This window comes from Nothobranchius furzeri, chromosome 7 (genome assembly GCF_043380555.1).
Source record: "Nothobranchius furzeri strain GRZ-AD chromosome 7, NfurGRZ-RIMD1, whole genome shotgun sequence".
Classification (NCBI taxonomy): domain Eukaryota; kingdom Metazoa; phylum Chordata; class Actinopteri; order Cyprinodontiformes; family Nothobranchiidae; genus Nothobranchius; species Nothobranchius furzeri.
The window spans coordinates 35011115-35035514 of record NC_091747.1 but is presented as its reverse complement, the minus strand read 5'-3'; the positions used below and the strand labels follow the sequence as shown (position 1 = coordinate 35035514).

The 24400-nt window shown below is 43.3% G+C and overlaps 1 protein-coding gene across 3 annotated transcripts in view; it reads left to right on the top strand.

The window, feature by feature from the left end:
- LOC129161911 (uncharacterized) overlaps positions 1 to 23859 on the top strand; it is a 45887-nt gene extending 22028 nt beyond the window's left edge. For 2 of the 3 annotated variants that reach the window (XR_011521054.1, XM_070553036.1), the window contains one exon: positions 15316 to 23859. The gene's annotated coding sequence lies outside the window, so the exon portion shown is untranslated. The remainder of the gene's footprint in view (positions 1 to 15315) is intronic. The other variant, XM_070553037.1, reaches the window with a different exon arrangement.
- Positions 23860 to 24400: the final 541 nt, after the last annotated feature.

Sequence of the window (24400 nt, the reverse complement as noted above, 5' to 3'; positions counted from 1 at the left end):
ACTCTATAAACTGGTTAAAATCCACAGTTCTACCAATTAATTTCTCATTTGTCAATTTGCTTAATACACAATTGGAGTCAGGGAATATCACATACCTGGGAATTAATATCTCTCCCAAGTTAGCAGATCTAACCAAAGTAAACTACATCCCACTTTTAAGGAAAGTGGAAGATGATCTTGCAAGATGGAAATCCTTACCAATATCACCCATGGGGAGAGTTGCTACAATTAAAATGATGGTCTTACCCAGAATAAATTACTTATTCTCGATGATCCCAAACAAACCTCCAGTTGACTGGTTTAAATCTCTGGACTCCTCAATTACTAAATTCCTTTGGCAGGATAAACCTCCACGAATTAGCTTAAAAACGCTTCAGAAGACCAAAGACAGAGGAGGACTGGATTTACCCAACTTTTATTATTATTTCTTAGCCAACAGGCTGCAATATATACCAAGATGGTTGCAAGATAACCCATTAGATGAGTCCTGGTTAGATATAGAACAGACACTTTGCAATACGATAGAGCAGGGTCCCCAACTAAAACAGCAAGAGGTCCACTACCTCCATCACCAAATTTATCCTGGATCCGAAGATTTAAAATCAATCGACAAACTTTTTTTTTCTTTCAATTTTATTTAACATGTGATTAACAATATAGATTTTTGTCTCAACTTAGAACAATTATTCATATGCTCATTAAATCATCTGGCCAGCTGAAAATACCATCTACTGGAAGTACTGATGAGGAAAAAAACAGGTGACATTGAAATTATATTACACACAAATCAACATTAAGGTGCAAACAATTCACCTAAAACCTAATTAGTACAGTTTGGAAAACTAAGTCGTTTAAATTGCACAGAAAAAATTTTGAAAAACACCACAGTGTATCATCAATTTTCCATATGTTAACCTAATCATCTGCAGAGCAGAAAAGTGCTGTCTAGTTGAAGTTCTAACAATAAAGAGAAAAACTATTAGAAAATGAAATAGCGATATCCATCGTACCTTAACCAACATTAAAGATGCAACCAAGTCACCTAAAAATCAAAGTATTTCCTGAAAAAAGTCAAGTGTTTTAAATTGTGCAGAAAATATTCTTGACAATCACAGTGTAAATAATTGTTGATGCCCAATTAATTATCTGCTGAGTAGAAAAGTGCAATTCAGTTGAGGTATTAACATTAAAGGAAAAAAAAACTATTTGACATTGAAATGACGACATTTCTTTACAGATAAATCATTTTTCAGGTGCAAACAATTCACCTAAAAATGAAACAATATTCAGAAAAAATAGGAACTGCTTTAAACTGTGCAGAAAATATTTTTGACCCACAAAACAATGTAACTCACACCATATTGCAAAACATCACTGGCTCTTACTTCAGTGGGAGAAGTTTGCATGGGCATTTGCGGCTAACGTTTTAAACTTTGGGTGGAATGGGGTTACTGCCATTCTTAAGCATGCATGCAAATGTTCATTAGTCAGCTGTGAGCGAAGTTTGTTTTTAATCATGTTAACAGTGGAGAAGGCTGATTCACAACTGTATGTGGATCCAAACATGGTTAAGGTATGCACCGCCACTTTAAAAAGTCCAGGAAACGTAGTCTTTGGCAGCCTGCAGCCAGAAGGAAGTATGATCAGATGCTTCACATTTCCCTTTTAACAGTACGTCTGCTTGTAAATCCACAAGTTCCATTTGAAGAGAACTTATTTCCACCCATTTGTAGATACGTGCAGCCTCCTGTGAGAATGCAATGACATCTTTCACCAGAAAAGGATTCTTTATGAAAAGTTGGAGCTGATCTTCCAAAACAAAGCCATCAAAGCGATCCTTAAAGTTTTCAATCAGTTTTTGTACAAATGCAGCATGTGAGGTGATGTTGGCACCCTGGATCACTTTCACTGATGGAAAATGTGTACAGTCCTGCTGGAGATCCTGTTTTAGAATGTCGAGTTTTCTCTGAAATGACCAGACAGTTGTTATCAAGTCACACACAGAGTTGTTCTTTCCTTGTAATCTCAAATTCAGATCATTGAGATGCCCTGTGATGTCAACAAGAAAAGCTATTTTGTCCATGTTTTTCTCATCCTCCAGAAACTGCAAAAAAAACGCTGGCCTTGTGACTTTGTTGTTGTGACAAGAACTGTTGTATTTCGTGTCGTAGACCCCAGAAGCGTGCAAGCACTCTGCCTTTGCTTAACCACCTAACATTGTGTGGCAATACGGGAGTGGTCTATGACCTGTGGACGCCAAGGATGGCAATTGTACCTGCTCGAGTGCAATTTAGTTAACAACGCCACCTTGGGAATTTCACCCAAGGAATTAAAGCTCGTAGATTCATTCCACTTGACAGCAGATGTGGTTTCAGAAGTTACAATGAATTTATTTTATTTAAAAAAACAGTTTAAAAGACATTTTAAAAACTGCCATGTAAAATATAAAAATGCTAAAATTAATGACAACAAGGACAAAACCAAATGAATTTAACCCAAACAAAAATATGTTGACAAGCAGGACTGAGGCTAGTGATGGAGGCAGGTGACTCGGGGCAGCGAAGCCCCAACCAGCAAGAAATAAAAATAAATATCAGGGATTCACCCCCGGCAGTGAGCATTCATACCAACGTGAGAACCCAGCACCATCACACTCGCACACGGGACCACCACCTCCGAGGCCACACCTCCCACCTCCTGCCTCAGCCTGCACAAAGAAAACAAAATTAAAAGAGAACTGTATAAAATCTGTACGACGTTGATCAGCTGTTCTGCCTCCTGGACTCCAGCCAGGAGCCAGGGGAACTTCCTTCAACCAGCTGATTTAAAGTGTGGTAAAGAGAAACAAGACGAAACAGCGGCGCCTCCGGCCGGACCACGGAGGAATCGGTCCTCCCGCTAGTAACGCCTGAACAGAAGGGAACTCTCTGCCCAGAAGCAACGAGGATTCAGCAGGCAAGCGATGACATCACACCCGACACTGACCCAAATGCCCAAACACGGTTGAAGCAGAGCCGATCGCACCATAAACGCAGCCTGAGGACACGGGCTGGCAGTACCAAAACGCAGCGGCATAATGGCACCAGCTGTTTCTCGAACCTACTTCCTTACCGGAAGAGCTCCCCTTTTATAGCAGCAGCGCCCTCCTACGTGTGGAGGGCGTACTGCTCTAAACCAATAAAATTGGAGCATGCGTTTCATAATGCTACAATCGGAATGCAAGAGTAAGTCATTGGCCTCTGCATTCACCTCTGCTAAAAATTCACGAAGCAGACGATGCTGATGAGATGAAGAAGCACGGAGAAAGTTAACAAGTTTAGTGACTGTGTTCATTACCTCACCATATTCCTCTGAGAGGGAGGAACACAGAACAGACATATGAATAATACAGTGATATGACAACAGGTCCGGTTTGTCCTCTTTTAGTCGACTAACTGCTCCTTTTTCTCGTCCTATCATTTGAGGTGCCCCATCAGTAGTAACAGAGACAACATCTTTCAGATTAATCCCTCTTTCAGTCAACATTTCTTTAATTGCTGAGTAAATATCCTCCCCTATGGTGTGTGTTTTTAGTGCTGTGATGCCTAAAAGATCCTCCACAAAAGCTTTACTGTCCTCATGATAGAATCTGACATATACCAGAAGCTGGGCATTGTCCTTCACATCTGTTGATTCATCAGCTGCTAACGATATGCATGGAGCACTCTGAATAGCACAGTCAAGCTGGGTCTGTACATCTTGGGATAAAACTTCTGCTCTCCTTGTTGTGCTTGAGGCCGACATGGGAATTTGTCTGACCTTTTCTTTCAGTTGTTGTCCTTCTTTTCCATCCAGAAGTGTTTCTGCCACGGCTTCCATGCACTCCTTGACCATTTCTGAATCCGTGAAAGGCTTTTTATGTTTTCCTAAAATCCACTGTACTTGCAGTGAACACTCATATGCTCGCTGTTGTGCGGTAAGAGACTGAGTTATTAACCGCGTAGCTCTCTGGTACTGTCCCCGCAGTTCATTTATTCTCCGTGTCCTAACCTCAGACCCAGGTGGAAAGTTCTGGTGGAAGTGCTTATGTTTGGTTTCATAATGTCTCTTCAGATTTCCACTTTTTATTAGTCCGCCTGTTTCAGAACATATAAGGCAGACTGGCCGTACACCCGATGGAGGTAAAATAAAGGCATAAGCTTCAATCCCTTCATCTTTAAATGTCCGATTTTCATAGTCCACTTTACGTATTTTTGACAAAGCCATCTTCATTTACTCACTCGTGTTTGCACGTCATCCTCGTTTTATTAGCAAGTGTGAGCATCCAAGCTAGTTACTGAGCAAATAACTTGAAACTTCTACGTTGTTTTTCCCCGTGTGCGGTGTGTGGTGAGTGGCGCATTACTGCCACCTGCTGTCGCTGATCTGCATAGCAGCCTGGCGCTGACAGCCACTGCAGCCGATAGGAAGCAAGGTAAATAAGAAAATGCTTTGAGGTCCGGACAAAACCCTCTCGGGGTCCGGATTTGGACCGGAGTCCGGGGATTGCTGATCCCTGCGATAGAGCTTTCAGACTTACCATTTATTAGCTCAAGCATAAGAAAACATGAAAGCTTCAAAAGTATTAGTATCAGCACTTCTCTGACAGCATGGTGGGAGTATCTTAAAATGACAGAGTCTTCACTAGTACCATGCAGACGCACGCCTATCTGGAACAATCCTGACATTTTGCAAAACAACAAAATGATGAACCTTCCGGACTGGAAAAATAAAGGAATCCTATACCTGGAACACATATATGAAGGATTGGACTTCATCCCATTTAATCAAATAGTCTCCCAATTTGGAATGGACAAGAATAGCTTTTTAGAATATCACCAAATTAGCGTTTGGCTTTTCAACTGTGGGGAAAGAAATCATTGATGCTGTTTTGATGTGTATAGGCTCTGCAAAACTCGATGCTTGTGGCTACAAGTCCTTCGAGCATCTTACACCAGGTGACCTATTAAAGAAGCTGCAGGAGCACGCAGCTGCCTTACCCGGCGAGGGTGAGGGAGTCAAAGCAGCAACCCGCACGGAGAACCTGGGGCAGTTTGCTGTTCTTCTAGCTCACCTCTGGGATAAGGAAGTTGAGAATCATGTGGCTACACAAGGTGCGATGTGCACACTTTCTGAGCAGAGAGAGAGGTGGAGCCAGCGGCTCTCTGACGATGAGTCTAGCAAGAAGGAGCTGAATGTAGCTCTACGGGAGAATGCAGTGTTGTTGGATAAACATTTGAGAGCAGAAAGTCAATTTGCTGTTTTGGAGGATGAGAAAAATGCTCTGAAGGGTGATCTTTTAGAAATGAGGAATGACATATGAGAGCGGAATATTGAAATTGCTGATTTAAAATCACAGATTTCTGAGCTCACTGTAGAAAGAAGGGGGACTCCTTCAACCCTCCCGGTTCCACCTGCTGCTCCTCCCACTGCCGTCGTAGCTGCTGTGGTTGTGCCGGCTCTCCAGCCGACTGAACCACACCCACCTCCTCCAGCACCACTGCCCCCATCTGGTGGTGTGGCTGAACCAGCTCTCCAGCCAGCTCAACAATACCTTCCTGCTGCTCAGCAACATTACCCACCACCAGCTCAACATTATCCACCTGCTGCTGCAATGTCAGCGCCAGATTTCCAGCCAGCCCAACAACACTCACCTGTGACCATGGCTGACATCTATAGGATGTCTCATAGTGTCAAGAGATTCAATCCTTGACCAGGTAATACCCAGGTGTAGGAGAAACTGGCTTGGCTCAGCCATATTGTAGCGTTGTGGTTTTATGCTCTTTTATGAAAGAGGAACCATGCTACGTATTAATTCGGAATATTAATTTTTAATAAATCAATAACCAAATTTTATATTGTTAAGAAGACTCAAAGGTTGTTTTCATCGATAAACTGACGATAATATCTGTGTGTCTGTGTTTCAGTTCAATGAGGAAACCAGTTTGACAATTAAAAGTTTAAATTCTTCAAATTAAACTAATGATTTTGAAATTGACAAACAGGAAATAACAATCAACATTGGCAACTTGTGGGACAATCTTTAACAGTTGATATGATCAAATAGACCTTGTGGTGAATTTATGAAGATTGAGAATGTTGTGATATGAATGCGTGTGTGAGTCTGATTTTGCTTCAGGAAGAAACAGGTGTCTGAGTGAAGTGATGGTTTGGATAAACTTAGGTCTTATCAGAGAACTGCATCAAACGCTAAACACCGTGTTCTGTCTCACCGAACTCTTGTGGACCCTCTTTCGGATCCGGGCCGTGGAGGATGGTGATGGTTCATCCAGATGACACCAGCGGCTGACAGGGGAGACGTAGGTGTCGAACGGAACCATTCCAGAGTTGCCCTCGGTACACGTTGATGGTAAAGCGTTTTGTCGATGCGCTTGTTAAGTTTAGTTCACTCAGAAATCAAAAGACTCGGTATGAGTCTGCATTAGAAGTTGCGATTCAGCTGTCCTGTCTGGCTGACAGGAACAGCGTGAGGGGGGGGAGAAATGAGCCAACCGGCTCCCCCCTTTTAGCGTTTATTCAGGTCCTCTCTCTTTCGTTGTCAAGAACGAACTGAAATCATAAGACTGAAAATTACCAAAAGCCTTTCTCTTTTCAAAGCAAACGTGTGCGTCAGCAAATGTGTTTTGGAGTTTACTGTGAGAATCTGTGTGTGGGTGTGTTTGAGTGTGTGTGTGAAGGTCAGTAACAAACATCCTCAAACATTATCTAATTAAGTGTGGATTCATTAATCCATTATAATTACCCAAAGCATAAGAATCCTTCATTTGATTAAACACATTTATAATGAGCAAAATGATAATGATTACTTAAACATTAAAATCAAGAAACAAAGTTTTAAGACTTGTTATGACTACTTGTCCATGAGAACTCCTTCTTCTGGTACTGCAGGTGGCAGATATTATGGTTTCCTCCCAGACTCGCTGGCGTTCAGGTCTTAATCTGTGGGTGAAAGTTCTCAGCGACCCAGCTTTGACCCAGCTGAGTCCAACACCACCTTTGTGACAGAAAACCCATATTTCCTCACGTTACACCAGGTCATACCCAGTTGATACGTATCTTTTGACCTTCGCCACTATTTTCAGAGATCTCCTTGAGTGACTCTTGAGGACAAGATATTTTAGATAAGGGTAACCGCCGATGCAGTGGGTTTGTTCATTGATCACCAGCATGATGTGATTGCAAATGATTATGACCGGCTGGAAGCTGCAATTTGAAGAGAATATACTTACAATGCTAAAGAAGGTGGTTTAAAGTTAGCTTTGTCAGTCAAACAAGGTCCTTCTGAAGACCCACAAGCTTTCTACCAATGCCTCTTAGATGCGTACTTTGGTTCGGAATGTAAGAAGGGGATGGAAAATGAAAAAGGCTTTAAAGAGCTTTTCCTTGACAATTTGCATCCTCAGTATGGCCTCTATATGTGTGCGGTAGACCTTCGAGTCAAAACCATGGACGGTCTCAGGAGAATGGCAAGTTATAGCTTCAGGCGGTTCAAAGAGTCAAGTAAGGACAACCCTTCGGTCCTGGCGGTGGAGGCAGATCCCTCCACGCTGTGACTCGAATGGACTACATCACGGACTCATAAAGGTAATAACCGCAGACCTGGTGCTAAATCACAGGCCCAGAAGTCCTACAACAACTCCAAGACGCAAGGCTTTCCTACTAACAGGTCTCAGAGCTCTGAGTTGCCAGAGCTCGGAGCCCCCCATCGGCTGGTGATGGGACCCTAAGTCACCACAACTTGGTTGTGACAAACATTGTGTTTCTTTTAGAGAAAAGGGGGGTCCATCATACTCCTCTAGGAGAGAGACGTCTCGCTCAGGCGAGCGTTGATCTCCCTCTGACCGGTATTCACCGCTTCGTGGTCGCACAGACTTCAGTCCTGCCCCAAGGCCGAGAACTGATTCTAGGAGCTATTCTCCTTGAACGGCTCGCGCCACACTGAGTTCTGCACTTTGGGCCTTGTTGAAAGATCCATCAGCATGTGGGTCGGTTCTGTCCATCTTTTTGGCAGACCCTCCTCCACCTCCTGAACCAGCATGTGACTTGGTCGTAGAAGCAGGTCCTGCAGAGGCGAAGCCTGCCACAACGGCACAACCGATGACACCTTTGACCTCGGCGAGGTCTGGTGTGGTCGCTTCCGTCAGCGCTGGTCCTCTAGCATCCGAAGCACCTGCCACCAAACCCTCACCGGTCAGACTTCCCCTAAGGTTTCTCTGCAATATCGTCCGTGAGGGTCCTAATGAGAAACCTCACATTCCGGTGACCCTGGAGGGGGCACTTGACTGTAAGGGAATCTTGGACTCCGGTTCAGATTTCACAGTCATGTCCATTTCTCTCTGGGAGCATGTCCACTTGGCTGCAGCTGCACAGGGTCGTGTCTTACAACTCATGTCCTGCGCCGTGAACATCCATCCTTACTGTTCAGGCCAATTGACCTTGTCGGATGTGGTGTTCCTAAACTTCTAATTGGGATACATGCCAGTGAGCCATCCAGTGTTTGTAGCTGACATCAAAGTTTTTCCTTTCCTGTTGGGGGAGGACCTGCTCCAATGCTTTAAGGCTGTCATTTCCTTCGGTGATTGGACATTCCGAACTCGGCTGACTCAACCAACACCCATGGCGCCTCTTGAGGACCTCATTCCCTCTTTAGGTGTTTTAACTACAAGGGCGCTGCCAGACTGACCAGTCAATCCAGTACCTCTGAGGTCAGTGACATCCACAGTGTCTGCGTCATCTCTACAGCAGGACCACTTTACCCTGTGATGGTAAAACTACCTACCCTAGGGGGAGTTGGCAGTTGCAGTGACACACCACCTGAGACTCCGCACCCTGTGGTGGGAACACCATCTGCCAAAGGGGGGGGGGGGGGGGGGGGGATGGTGGCGCTGAGACTCTGGCTGCTCTGGCTGAAGCCCAGCACCTTGCGGTGGGAACCCCACCTGCCGAAGGAGGGGCTGATGACATCACTGACCCTACTCCACTATAGCTGGCACTGGTGACCTCATGCCCTGAGGTTGGTAACTGACCTACCAAATGGGGGGTTGAATGGCACCCTGTACCACTACTGGCTGACCCTGATCTCTCTGACCTCACCTGTGCATCGACCAAGGACCTTCCAGAGCTCTCACCTGCGCCGAACCCTTGCAAGGTCGCGCCAGTCTACAGTCCAAAACGTCCTTGGTTTCTGTTTCCAGGTCTGACAAAATATGTTTTGTTAGTTGCGTGCATCGGTCTGAGGTCGACTGCAGCTGAGATTCATTCTCAGCCTCCCCTAACACGTCTGTACGAACCTGAGCCCTCTTCGGGTATCATGCTCCGAGACCGCCCAGGTCTGTTAATGACGAACTATCGCCTGTTCACGCAAAATATTTTTGTTAAATTTGACCCTGCTATGGCGTGTACTGATTAGATGATGAATGCCTTTGGCAACCTCTCGGAAACTGGAACCCACTGGACTAATACCCTGATGCAGCACTCCGAAGTTGATGTCCATCACATACTAGTCCAGGAGCTTAAATTCACATTTCCGAACAGTGATCTTTCAGGTACCAGCATTAGACCGAAGCGTTTTCTAGAAGGATTTTTCTCAGTAGCTAGTACAATTGGCTCTCTTTTAAATTTCGGATTCTCTTCAGTCAACTTGATCAAGATTAATACAGTTCGTCGACACATTGATAAGCTTAAAAGAGCTTAAGCAGGTACTGCAGCAACGGGGTGCTTTGAGACAGCTGGGCACGTCTGAAGAGACTATGGTGGTACTCAACACTCATAGCGACATTTTGCATAAACCAACTTCCGCTGTGAACAAATTGCGTTCTTTTGTGAATGTAGATTATGCTCATACACAGATGCTGACCACTTGCCTGTCCGATTATGGTCAGGACGTGAGTGCCTCGATTGACACTCTCCTCATGGGGAGGATTCCTTCGTACCTTGTGTCCCTGGCCATGGTCCTGTCTGCGATTGCTCGAGTGACATCGATGGACCTGATGGCCCTTCAGACTCACTTGGCTTTCTCATTGGGCAGTGCTATCCTGTTATGTGTCAATCCAGATGCTGGAGAACTCGCTTTCATCATCAACTTACCTATTGTGTCTCCAGATGACATCTATAGACTAAAAGATGTGGTAAATGTAGGTAATTGGGTTGACGACACTCACGTGAAGTTACATACCCCTCCTGTCGTCGCGTTCCATGAGGACACGCCACACGTCCGGTTGGTTCCGGATCTGCACGTGCGTTCGCTCACACGTGGCCCACACTTCTTGTGTCCAGGCACACCTTTTCTGTGTGGCAGTGCCACTGGTGTGTTTGGCATACATGAGTTGTCAGGAGATTCTAAATGTCCTGTGACTGTGACTTCACGTTCACATGTTGTTCAAACTACTGCTGTTGTTGTTGGTGGTGAACGTTGGTTAGTTAATACCCCTGCTCGTGAAGCGGATGTTTTCTGTGAGCATCATGGTGTGTCCACATGTGTTGCGCTTCCGTCTCAAACCCTATGGGTGACAGTTCCACGTAGTGCTGTGGTCCACGTAGGTGAGATCTCCCTATATTACTTGGATCCTAGTGAGCATAAGTCTGTTGTGGAGTTTTCTCCTTTTATGATAACATCTCCTTTGCTCTTTCTCCAGCTACGGTGGATCGTGTTACATTCAATGGTCCGACCATGATTCGGGTTGGTGCGGTTAACAGGGTGCTGCGTGAGTTGTCGGCGGATCCTGGTCTCAGGTTCCAACCAGTGTCTTACTCCTGGTCCTCCGCTGATTCTGTCGTGTTATTCACTGCATGCCTACACCTTTGTTTGTCTTTGGGGTTGTCATGGCTCCTGTTCGTCACTTCTCCACACGGTTGACCTCTCTAAGGGACTCGGTCCGCAACGTCGGTGGCCACCTATCTTGAGCTCTCGTACCAGTTGTTCGTGAAGCCCCGGCTGCACAGGTGCCTCCACCTGCACCGGCCGGTCCTGTGCCTCCGCCTGCACCTCCTGGGCCTTCGGTTAGGCCTTCAACTTCAAAAAGGGGGTGATCTCTATTGTCCAGGTTCGTCTGTCCCATAGTTCCCTGTTTCAGGTTGCACAAGTTTGTTTGTTTGTGTGTGTGCATGGTTGTAATTCCTGTCCATACATGATGTGCAGACTTGGGGTGACTTGAGATGGCCTTGCTGTGGTTTCCTGGAGTTCTGTAATGGTTAAAAGGACTTTACGGAGTTTTGAAATTTTATGCTCGCGATTGCCCCCCTCAGGCCAAAAGCGTAATGGCAGCTTTAATAGTAGGCTCGTGCACACTCCTTAACGAAAATAACAGCTGAGACGAAGCTCTGTGAAGCTGAGGGTGTGTGTGTGTGTGTGTGTGTGTGTGTGTGTGTGTGTGTGTGTGTGTGTGGCCCGGAGGACAGAGTACAGGAGAACACTCAGCTAATTAATTAAATAATTTGGTTCGTTTCTCTTCAGCACAGCCGACAAAGGTTTATGATGGGTCAGTCTTCCTGCATGCTCAGACCATTCCCTTCCCTTGCTTGAAAAATTGAACCCACATATTTTTTTATCTGTGAATTCAATGCCGTTTGGCGAGTCTCAAATAAAAATTTGGGCATCTTACTGTAAAAAACTATACCATTAATGTGAAAACTATACTCTGACAAAACCGTATTCACTTGGAGAATCAAACCCGGGTCTTCTGCACAGGAGTACATCGTCTTACTAATTGAGCTGAATCGCCAGTAACGTCTTTCGTATCTGTAACAATTATATCCTTGATGACAGCTGAAACAATGTTCAAAGAACGGTTCAGAGTGAAAATGGCTATTTTGTTGCTAATTTGCAGGAAATATCTATAAGAAAGTAGCTAAGGGTCCTCAGAAATGTAGCTAGATTCATCACTAGGCATTGGGAACAGCGACAAAGTCGCTGAGTTGGCATTACCTCACTCTCTGCTGCTAAAGATACTGATAGCAAACGCTACGGGCTATGCCTGAGCGTGAACGCGCATGAAGCAGCCTGCTTGACCCGAGCAGCTCTCTTTTTCTGTGATTTTACAGAAAAACAGGCAATCACAGTAAAAATGCCAGGGCTCATTCTACAGGACCAGGGCATTGCAGGAGAATGTATGAATAAATGTAATAAATGCAGGTCCAAGAGGCCTATTTTTCAGATCACAGGCCAGTATTGTTTGATGTGGTTTGGACTCACAAACGGGTGCAACAATATGCTCCGATGAAGCGTTGTCAGATGTTAAAAGACTCTACAGCTGCTGAGTTTGCCGCAGTGTTTTCTATGGGGTGTGCAGAGCAAGACTACGGAGCTTGGACCACAGATGAGCTTGTTATACATTTTGACTCAGCATGCACCTTGGCGCTTGATGTGGTTGCCCCAGTACGGGTAAAGAAGCCTAAAGCTACAAAGGAGCCATGGTTAACTGAGAGTACTCGAGCACTAAAAAGGATGTGCAGGAAGACTGAGCGGAGGTGGAAAAAGGATGGGCTCCAGAGCTCGCTTGACCAAGTGAGAAGTCTTTGGATTGGCTATCAGAAGGCTGTGAAGGATGCAAGGAGAAAGTACTTTGCAAACATAATCTCCTTAAATTCTCAGAATGCTAGGATACTTTTTAAGACAGTGGACTCTATTTTAAATGTCAATGAGCCCCTTGCGATTGAGTACTCCACTGAGTCATGTAACAACTTTTTAGACTTCTTTGTAGACAAGGTAAGGGTGACAAGGGCCTCTATTCCACCACTTAAGCACGCCCCCTATGCAGATCTATGTGTTCCTAAGGCACTGGAGGGTTTTCAACCATTAACTCTTGCAGAACTTGAGGATCTGGTCGTGAGACTTAAGCCGACAGGGGCGGTAACTGATGTTCTCCCGGCAAGGCTACTGACAGAAGTTTTTTCTGTAGTGGGTAAACATGTACTGCAAATTGTAAATAGCAGCTTGATATCTGGGGAAGTCCCTAGTCCCCTAAAACAGGCGGTGGTACGACCTCTGCTTAAGAAATCAGGGTTGGACCCCACAATCTTGTCCAATTACAGACCTGTATCTACACTCCCTTTCATCTCAAAGATCATAGAGAGGGCTGTGTTTAACCAACTGACATCTTTTCTTCAGGAACGGGAAATTGGAGAAGTATTTCAATCTGGGTTTAAACCCTTTCATAGCACTGAATCGGCGCTGCTTAAGGTCCTTGATGACATTTTATTGGCAAATGATTCTGGTGATGCTGTGGTTCTGGTGCTCTTGGACCTGTCATCAGCCTTTGATACCGTTGATCATAACATCCTGGTAAAACGGCTGGAGCGGTCTGTTGGCATTACGGGCCAGGCACTTCAGTGGATACGATCGTACCTGACTGGGGGGAGTTTTTGTGTGAGGTTGGGGGACTGTTCCTCCGATCTGGCTGAGCTGCCATGGGGAGTTCCCCAGGGATCGATTTTGGCCACACTATTTTTCTCCTTATATCTCATACCCCTGGGTGAACTATTTCGTAAACACAATGTGTCATTCCATCTCTATGCTGATGATTGCCAGGTCATTTTTCCAATTAAGCGTGGTGGTTTATGCACCATTCAACCTCTGTTGGACTGCCTTGAGGACATCAAGCAATGGATGGCTCAGAACTTCTTGTGTTTCAACGAACACAAGACTGAAGTTATTCTGTTCACGCCACCAAAGACCCCAGGAGGTGCCCAAGGGCTTGATTTTGCCACTCTGGCACCGCATCAGAAGGCGGTGGTCTCTAACTTAGGGGTAAAACTGGATGCAGATCTTAGATTTGATGCTCAGGTGAACAGTGTTGTGAGATCTTGCTTTTTTCATCTACGCCGCATTGCGAAAATTAAGCCATTTCTGTCCCATAATCATTTGGAAACTGTAATCCATGCCTTTATTACCTGCAGGCTGGATTACTGTAATTCGCTATATGCGGGGCTTAGACAAGCTCCAGTAGCACGCCTCCAGGCGGTTCAGAACTCTGAAGCCCGGTTGTTAACATCTACCAGGAGGTCTGAACATATAACACCAGTCCTACGCGCCTTGCATTGGCTCCCTGTTTTTTATCGCATCAGGTTTAAGGTCCTCCTGTTTGTGTTCAAGGCGTTAAACACAGGGGCTCCTAAATATCTTTCCGATGTCATCCACCAGCATGTCCCGGTGCGTTCCCTTAGGTCAGCTGACCAGAGATTACTAACTGTGCCTAGGTACAGCCTGAAGTCTCGTGGTAGTCGAGCTTTTTCAGTACTTGGACCCAGTCTCTGGAATGAGCTGCCAGCCGATGTAAAACAGGCCAAGTCATTAGAAACCTTTAAAGGAAGACTGAAAACACATCTGTTCTCGCTGGCTTTTGGACGTTGAAGTTGGGGGAAGTAGGCCGGATATGGACTGTGAACTGGCACTCAGGTTTTTGTACTGTATTTTAAAATGGATTTCTTATTGTATTTTTATAGGATTTATTACGGTATTTTACAGGGATTTTTTAGTGTATTTTAATGGATTTATTAATGTATTTTAATGGTCATATCTCTGTCCTATTGTGTGGCATTTTATTGATGTACAGCGCTTTGTTTGTCCATTCTGGCCATGTGAAAGTGCTCTATAAATAAAGTTGATTTGATTTGATTTGATTATTTCTATACATGTTTTGGCTGTCAAACTTCCATAATGCCCCTTTAAGTCTTAACAGTTAGAGGAAGTATTCCACAAACTGTTGCGTTTATCCAAATTTCATTTTTTATTCTTATGTACTAATGTATAATTCCTTATGGAGTATATTCACACATAGGTTTGATTACTAACTTCACTGACTGACATTTTAGTGGTTCTTCTTCTTTATAGTACTAGTAATTATATTATTACTTCTTTAAAAGATATATTCACAGATATACGTTTCTACATAATTTCATTACAGCTGATTCCTTTTCGTCATTTCTATTATGATCTACTTTATTTTGATTTTTGCCAGTTATGGGCTACAGATTATTTTGCCCTTCTGTTTTGATAAAATGTTTTGCTCCAAATCATTGATTTTCCCTTAAATATATTATAGGGTTATGTGAAATTTTTTTGCAACACTTTTCCAGTACACGTAGTTTCCTGCATTCATTTCTTTCACCTGAACTCCGTTCACATAATTTGCTTCACATAGCACATATAGGTACATATAGTGCTAGGTTGATTTTTATTATTTATTTTACATCTGATGCAATCTATACGTGTCTGCATTTAAGTGCCCTGCATGTGTGCTCTTCTCCTTTCCTGGGTTCGCCTGTGGTCCTCGCTTCCAGGGAGGACCTCTCTAGATCATCCCCTGATTCGGCTGCCTGCTGCCTGAGGGTCCACTTCGCTTGGGTCTAGCCGTCCTGTTGTTCCTGCCGTGGGTGCTGGAGTTCTACGGTTCGCCTGGGGTCTGCTCCGGTCCCTGCTCATCTGCTTCCTTCCTGAGGATTGTAAGTGGATTTACCTTTTCAAGTTTGAGAGTAAAATTTTGGGAGACTATTTTCTGGTGTGGGGGTTTGCTTTCCTCACTCCTGTTGCGCTTGCCTGGGAACTAACCTTTGCTTCCTTGACTGAGTCCATAGGGCCTCTGGGATTGTTCAACGACCCGTGGTTTCCGCCAGGACCCCATGCCCTTGAAAAGGGAGGTTATGTAACGTCCAGCAATGGTCAGTTTTTTAAGTACAGTTTGACCATTGTAACATGAGGAAGTATGGGCTTCTGTGCCAAAGGTCGTTTTTGCCCGGCTGGGTCAAAGCTGGGTCATGCAGCACCTTCACCCACAGATTAAGACCTAAGCTGCCAGCAAGTCTGAAGGACTCCACAACATCCGAACACCTGCTCTCCAGAAGAAGGACTTCACACACAGTCTAGTCATAATAAAACAGAGTCTTAAGCTTTCTTTATTTTATTAATGTTAAATAATCATTTGATCACTTTGCTCATTATGAATGTATTTTAATCAAATGAATGATTATTATGCTTTGGGTAATCATAATGAACTATTGTTGGCGCCAAAAAGGTCAAGAGGTCATCTACAGAATGTATTGAGTTAAAGCTGAGTTCTTAGGTTGAAAGTGTTTTCTGGCTAGAGTTCGTGTGCTGTTCCAACATCAGCTCCAAAGGAATTTCCTGTTTTGGTCTCTGCTTGCTTCCAGTAGAATTGCTCAAGGCTTATCTGACTTGCTAAATACTTGATGTGATTCCAAAAGTGTTGCTGGGTCCCAGACAGAAGTCTCCACCCACAGTTTCCACAGAAGAGATGTGAGCTATAAAAAGGGGAACCACTCTTTTGTCGGGGTCTTTTCAGCTGTCCTGACATGTGAGAAGATAAATAAAAGACCACGCTGTTCTTGACTGAAAAACTCTCTCCGACTCTTTTCTTTAAGAATAACAGAAAAAGCCCACATTTTGGCACACCAGATGGGTGAACAGCGAGGATTTCCCGTGGCGTCCCTTGGCTCCTGTCCAGTGGCTGAGGTCCGTACTAAGGGCCCAGGTGAGCATGTTTTTGTTCATTTTTGTGGCCTCTGTCACTGGGCAGGGGTGTTCTCCTGTTCTGATAATACTATAAATATTAGTTGGAGAGAGGATTCATGTCGGACAGTGGTAAAATATTCACACCGTGTGAAGTCAGCTGTGTCATTTTGATGACGGACAAATTTTAAGTGTCAAATTGAAAGGTGGGACAGCAGATTGGAATAGAATCTGAAAAGCTGACAAGGTTTTGAGAAATCCAGTCTCCTGACTCGGTAAGAGCAGAAGACGGGGATCCTGAAGAAAAAGCGCTGAAGTTGTGAGAAATGAACTTTGCCTGTAATTCGGTCTTTCCCCTGGGGTTTGGTAAATTTAATAAGAGTTTGTGGCAAAGGAAAAAGAGAAAAAGAGGCCTGTATAAGAAGTTGAAGTCTTTGCTGAGTTCGGTTCGTCCTCGAGGAGTAACAAATTTAAGAGTGTTTGCAAAGCAGTAGTGAGGCCTGTGAGAAGACGTCTTGAGTTTGCAGCGAGAGGCTGCGTATGGCTCTCAGTTTTGAGCACTTGGAGAGTGCAAAAAAGCAGAGCCGAGGTCTGGGAGCTCCGTGGGTGGGTGATCAGCGCTGGAGGATGTGTTGTAGGAGATAAGGGCGGTGTTTTTGTGTACGTGCATGTTGACGTGTTTTGCTTATCAGTTCCAGCCGCATACGTGCTGTGCAAATTCTTATCAGGCAGCCCAGCTGCTGATTACATGCTCCAAAAAACATGTTGATCTGTCCAGCTTATGTAAGTCTCAACTACTTTTGACCATATTAGGAGGTGGAAGTAGCGCCCCATCATTTCTCGGAATCGGGGAGGTGGGGGTTTGAATAGTGAGAACCACAATGTGAGGGCCTGATGCGGTACCAGGAAAATAAATAAGATAAATAAGAGCTCTAAAAGTTGCAACTCGCATATGTAAAGTTCACTGCAGTGCTAAAAATTTAATGTTTGAATAAATAAAAGGGTTTAAAGTAACATATATATGTGTAGTGGCCTGGAGAGTAAAAGGGAGCAGATATACATTTATTGAAGGTCAGGCAGCTGCTAAACAGTAAGATCGAAACAGATCTGTAGAAAATAAATATGTGGACTGTTTCTCAGAGCGCTCTCAAAAACTGCAATTTGACTTGCTCTAATGGTTGAATAGGACTTGCTTAGAAGCAGGCATTAAGTTCGGAAAATTACCAGCCGTTAAAGGAAGTCCTGTCAATTTGGTGTAAAGTAGGAAAAGTAAGTGCCAATTTGGGTCAGTTAAATTTAAACTAGGAGAAACATAATAATAATAGTCCAACTGGAACAAAGAGATTAAGAAAAGATAAGGTAAAACAGACGTTTATGTATATAAAGACAATAAATAAGTGACAGACTGACTTATTTATTATTTTTTTTAAGACTGTGACAAACAGAAAAAAAAAGTGTTCTCTGTGCCTCTGTGAGTGAGTGTTTCTTGCATGAGAGGTGGATGCTGCTTCTGGCTGGATGCTCTGTTGAGTGGCGCAGTTTCTTTTTTGGGGGGGGCTGCTGGAGAGAGCAGGGCGTAGTCCAGCTTTGCCCGACTGAAAAACAATAGAAAAAGAACTTGTGGTTAGTACGATGACAAGGAAATCGTTTAAAATATAAAAGCTGCATGGTCGTGTTTATACAAAGGAAGTATTTTATCAGCTTTTGGGCCGTGTTGTAACTGAGTCTCTCTCTCTCTTCCTCTTTTTTCTACTGCCGGCATACACAAACACACATGGTTGAAACAAGGCTTGCTTGCTTTCTGTAACATGCAGTTTTAAGCAATTTGTGACTTTAGAAAAGATATTTTTGGTGTTTTGGGCATACCTTCTTAGTCCAGACTTAGTTCTTAGTCCATGGTTGGCCTCCGTGAGACCTGTTCTCCTGAACGGCCAGGGAAGAATGATACTGAAAGTTCTGTCTGAGGGCCTGACTCCACCCACATTTACACACAAGAATCCCATAGTTTATAAATAGCACAGGGTGCTGCATTCTGCAGCTCTCATACCTCTTAGAATCATATGATCCAATCTTAAAATTAACAATCAGTCAGGAAATAAAGTATTTGCTCTAGAACGTTCAGTTACATCCATTTATAAATATTTAGTATAGGTTTTGTAAAACTATTGCTGTAAATCTTGCTGTAAAACAAAACCCAATAATTGTCTTGCCTCAACTTTAAGAACCATTAACATTAGTGGCTGGATTTTGAGACGCTGAATAATGGAAAAAACAGATAAACTAACTCTTATTTCCTGTAACCAGGCTAGAGACTGTACCAGGCTGCTTTGGATTAAAAAACTGGTAGTTATTTTCCCAAAACAAGATAAATAAATAGGTAAAAAAAAAAAAAAAAAAAAAAAAAAAAAAAAAAAAAAAAAAAAAAAAAAAAAAAAAAGAAAGGAGGGATCTTGCATTTTGGGTTAGATTGCACCTAATGATTAAAACCTGTGTAGAACTGATTTGATGATTAAGGAACAATTGTGCCCAGAAAGTAGTCTAGATTTACCTTTGAGTCAGTAAAGTCGACTATTTATTAGAAGCCATCGTTGATTTGTAAACCAGAAAGTTCTGTCATTTCAACCCAATCAACATATTTAAGGAAGATGTTCTGTGAACTGTGGTGGCATGAACTTTACTGGGTTGGCCTGTCAAAAAGACGGAAACCGGCTGCAAATGAAAGTTTCCTGGATCTGACTCTACACAAATGGAGCAGGAAGTCCCCACCACAAGCTGTGTGTCTGCGTCGAGATGGGGGAGGTGCCGTAAAATGGACACTATGAGACAGACGCTTGTTTGCCCTGCTGCAGATGGAACAAAGACAAAGGGGAGGAGTATATGTGTTAACATGTGAACTTTAATCAATGACGGTGGTCATCCTGGACTTACAAAGAGAGGCTCAAAAGAGACTGTCTCCTATGGTTACACCCAGTGAAGGAGTGCTTGCTGCAGTTAGGTAATGGAAAAAGCTTTTTGGCAACAATCAGTTGACTTGGTGAAAGGTCAGAATTGGGAAAAATTTACTAAACTACTGCAGAACATAGTTAACTGAGGAAGTTATCCTTAAAAAAAAAAAAAAAATAGGATTAGAAACCTGATCCTATATTTTTCTATCAGCTGTAAGTTCTAACGTAGAAAATAATGTTACAAAATATTGAATAATTGTACCTCTCATTCAATAATATTTATGCTCACATTTTCTCATCTTGTGAAATCTTTAACATAACATTTTTAATTGGCCTTTTGCGGGAATGGCGTTGCGAGAACATTTGGATTTGGCTACAGCCGAAAATTGGTTAAACTGAAATTTTGGTTTGACTTAAATTAGGTGTCACTGAAGGTAAACGAAGCTATATTCATGCTGCATGGGAATTGGAGTGTAGGAGCTAAAAGCAGTGTTCTGTGTACGTGCGAACTGACATTCTGCTTATCAGCCCAGCTGCTGCGTACGTGCAGCCTGACAGCGCCAGCAGCAGAGTATAACTGCTGTAGGAGGGATGAGAAAGGGACGACAATTGGCTAAAGGAAAAAGGAATGAAAATAAGAAAGAAGGTAAGAAAGAAAGATAGTTTTGGCTCCTAGAGATTGTGAATTCAAACCTGGTTAGGGAATAATATTTGCTCGTCACGTTTTCTGCCTTGAGGTGCATAATTGGGGTGAATAGTAAGGGACATTGGAAAACCTGAAACTATTTTGTTGAATTGATAGTAAAGTGGTTGTCCTAATTTTTAATTGGAGAGATCACACCGCAACATGAGTTCAGAAAAGTAGTTATGGGAAGTTTTGTTGGATTAATTTGATCACACGCTTCAGGTCTTATTCTTTTCTTTCCACTGATTTAGTGTTCGGTTCATTTAAACCAAGCGGAGACACAGACTTGAGAGAATAAGTAGTTTAGTTGTGCGTGTCCCGCTCTTGCAGTTTGAGCATTTTCCAGAAATAATCTAGGTGTTTAAGAAGTGTAAGGAAGCTCTGGATGTGATTACTAACATGCATGAGGAATTTCAAACTTTAGCTTAAGTCTGACATTTGCTTGGTGTGTGAGGGCACAGAGACGTGTATGGACCGTGTGCTTGACTGTGTTTGTTTTGTTTGTTTGTTCCTTTATTTATATGGGCGTGGCCGAGCCTTGAGAAACATCAACAAAGCCACTGGACTATTCTGAGTAAATTAACCAATTCAAATTCAAATTCAGGATCCTGAAACAATTCGGTTATAATCTCTAATTGGTGAAGACCATCTTAAGAATTCATTATACAAGGCATCATCTCCAGTGTTACTGGAACTGTTTTAAAACCCATGCATGGTTGTATATTTTAGTTGAATCATTTATACTCATTGAATTATTGTTGTTTGCTTTATGTTTTAATTTCTTTGCAATTTTTCTCTGTGACACAGGTGGAGATGCTGGTGGCAAAGTGGATCCCACTTATTTTTTTCTTCCACACACACATTCTTGCTCTCTCTCTATCTCTCTCTGTGTGTATGTGCATGTGTATGTGTTTGTGTGTCCGTGTGTGTCCATGTCATGATGTCACTGTACCTTTAATTGCGCTTGCTGTTTGTAACTGTATGTGTCTGATGTTGAAGTTATCAGAGGCTAGGGTCAGTAAGAGTTAGGTCATTTTTGTGCATAACCATTAATCCCTAGGCGATCGGCTCGGGGGACGTCTGGTCCGACCGGAGTGCAAGGCTTCCTGGTGTTGCACGGTGACCAAGGGTGAGGATGGAAAAAGATGAAGATTGGACTCTCGTGGACTCACGTCGATACCTGAGATGAAGGCTAAAGGATAGTGTCGCTTCTCACTTTACTGGGACTAGTTTAACTAAATTAAGAAGAAGTTTGCTGAACTTGTATGGTTCTTGTCTTGAATGCCGCTAGGAACCATCCATGATTAATTACAATGGGGTTTCTGCTGGAGGAGGTGAAGAGGATAACCAATGGACAAGCATAACAAGAGGACAAAGACATCACCACAATGTATCATCGTTTTATAGGCCATCCGACGACCACGACACCAATAGAGGAATTGTTTACAATGAAAGATGAGTAAAATGCAACTACTCTACACCCTAGACTGGTTTCCATACCTGCATTCACGTCATTATAGTCACATCTGTAGATGCGTGGACTTGACTAGTCTCACTAACCATACAATGACGGCGTCACTTAGCTGATGTCTAATTACTTTTGTTCCAGTTTTACAACTTTGATTGTTTTATTTGTCCGAGGGGAGGTTATGGGTTTAAGGTGTACGTAAAGCTTTTGCATGGGCCGGAGGGGCCAGGCAGATCTGAGGTAATAAAGAGACGAATCCTGACAGAATATAGCATGTGTGTATTCCTGGTAAACTACCAATAATGGGCCCAGAACTAACATGTTTCTGGATAAGTGCTTAGAGCACATTAATGACATTGGTATAGGTCATAATGCTGCGGATTAATTCCTCGTATGCTGGGGATTCAGAACTACTGATGATAGGTGACCCAACATATGAGTTTACCATATATTCTTAGGTTTCACATCATTTTTGTTCCCGTTTGTGTCTAAGTTCTTTAACTTAGTGTGATAACATAACCATGACTGTTAGTACTCCATTTCAGGTGGGACAGATCTTCTGGAGGGTGCTGGATGTCATGTTTTGACTAGTGTTTTCTTATAGTGATGAGTTAGCATGTGCTCATTTTTGAGGGTGTGTGGATGTTGCATGAAGGGTTTGACAGTGGTGTCGAAGGTTGAGGATCAGAATAGGTGATTCTGATTGAGTTTAGGTCGAATTGGCTGGATGACTTTTAAATTTGGTTTTAAGGACTTATTTCTGGTCGTTTTACCGAGCGGCCATTTACATTACTCCTAGTTATCAAGACAATCAGGTGAGTTTTGCTTTTACCATTAGCCCGGAAATGTTTGAGTGAATCATTGCATGCCGTGCTGGCAAACTAGCTCTTTAATTTAGGATAGTGAGTAGTATAGAAAGGGGGTGTGAATGTGGGGATGGATGCTTTGTCTATGGGTCTAATATTTAGGAAGTTTTTGTGGTAATGGGTTTATAGGCAATTGGCGTGCTAATTCAAGTTTTTCTTGTTGACATGTTGTGTTTTGCTCGCTGTGGGGAGGATGGAGTCGGCACCACCGCGCTGCACGAAGATGGACAAAGGGAGGACTGAGCCAAGGACTTATGCCTTTGCTTTCCTGACAAATAAAGGACACTTGTCCACATAAAGCCCTCCTGCAGCAGAAGGCCTCCAACGCCGACAGGGATGCTGAACTTGTATTTTCCGTTCTATTCTTTTGAATGAAGTTTTAAACCGGACTTATTACTGTTTCATTACGTCTTCGTTAAAGCTAATCGTTCATTATTCATCATATTTGTCACCTGTTTATCTTCATGTGCTTTTGTTGATATGTGTGTGCTTTTTTCTTTTGATCACTGACGAGGACATGTGTCACCAATGCCCTCGCATGCACGCTCTGTGCCGTGGTGTTCGCCCCTGGGGTCGGGGGGGACATGGAGGAATTTTCCTTGTTAAAGTACAGCGGGCAGGGTTTTTTGCCTCCATACGGAGCGCGCATGCAATACATCCGCGAAGTAATGGGTTCAGTTAATGCTAATGTCATGTTTCATGTATTCTTTCATAGTTTTTCATTGTCTCAGCTGTGAACCCATTGGTTGTTTTTCAGTGTCTTAATCATTGTTCATTACATACACGTGTTAACGCTGCTGTGTTAGTCTGGAAAATCATCTCGTGTTTTGGCATGGGTTCTCCTTTATGCATTTTTTGATTCAAGGTCATATGTTATGCCCTTTTGTCTCTATCCTCGGTTATATTGTTACATTATCATTATTTGATGCTCATTTGTTCTGTTACTTAGTTAAGCATTCATTTATTGGTATACCCTACCTTGCTAATTTGTTTACAATAGTAATGTGTGGTGGACAAGTCCACCAAAGGGAGGACTGTTGGCGCCAAAAAGGTCAAGAGGTCATCTACAGAATGTATTGAGTTAAAGCTGAGTTCTTAGGTTGAAAGTGTTTTCTGGCTAGAGTTCGTGTGCTGTTCCAACATCAGCTCCAAAGGAATTTCCTGTTTTGGTCTCTGCTTGCTTCCAGTAGAATTGCTCAAGGCTTATCTGACTTGCTAAATACTTGATGTGATTCCAAAAGTGTTGCTGGGTCCCAGACAGAAGTCTCCACCCACAGTTTCCACAGAAGAGATGTGAGCTATAAAAAGGGGAACCACTCTTTTGTCGGGGTCTTTTCAGCTGTCCTGACATGTGAGAAGATAAATAAAAGACCACGCTGTTCTTGACTGAAAAACTCTCTCCGACTCTTTTCTTTAAGAATAACAGAAAAAGCCCACACTATAATGAATCAGTATACTTAATTAAATAATGTTTTTGAAGATGTTTAGCGATGACCTTCACACCCGCTCATACAGGTCTGGATCCACAGTAACTTCAAAACACATTTGCTCTGACGCACAGCACGTTTGCTTTGGGAAGAGAAGTTTTTCGGTAAGGAGGCAGTACGGAAGAGAGCTGAAGTGCGGAACGAACGCCACGGGGAAAGGAGCCCTGCAGGCTCCTGTTCTCCCACCACGCTATTTCTGTCAAGCCAGACAGAATAGCTGAAATGCAACCCGCTAATGCAGACTCGTCCCAGAGTCTTTTGATTTCTGAGTTAATTTAAACACGAGAAAGCGCATCTGCCGAAACGCTTCAGCAATGTGTACCGAGGTCAACTCTGGACTGGACCGTCGCACACCTTTGTCTTCTCTGTCAGCCAAGGTGTCATCTGGGGAACACACCCTCCTGAGGTCCGGATCTAAAAGAGGGTCCTAAGTGCGGTGAGGCAGAAC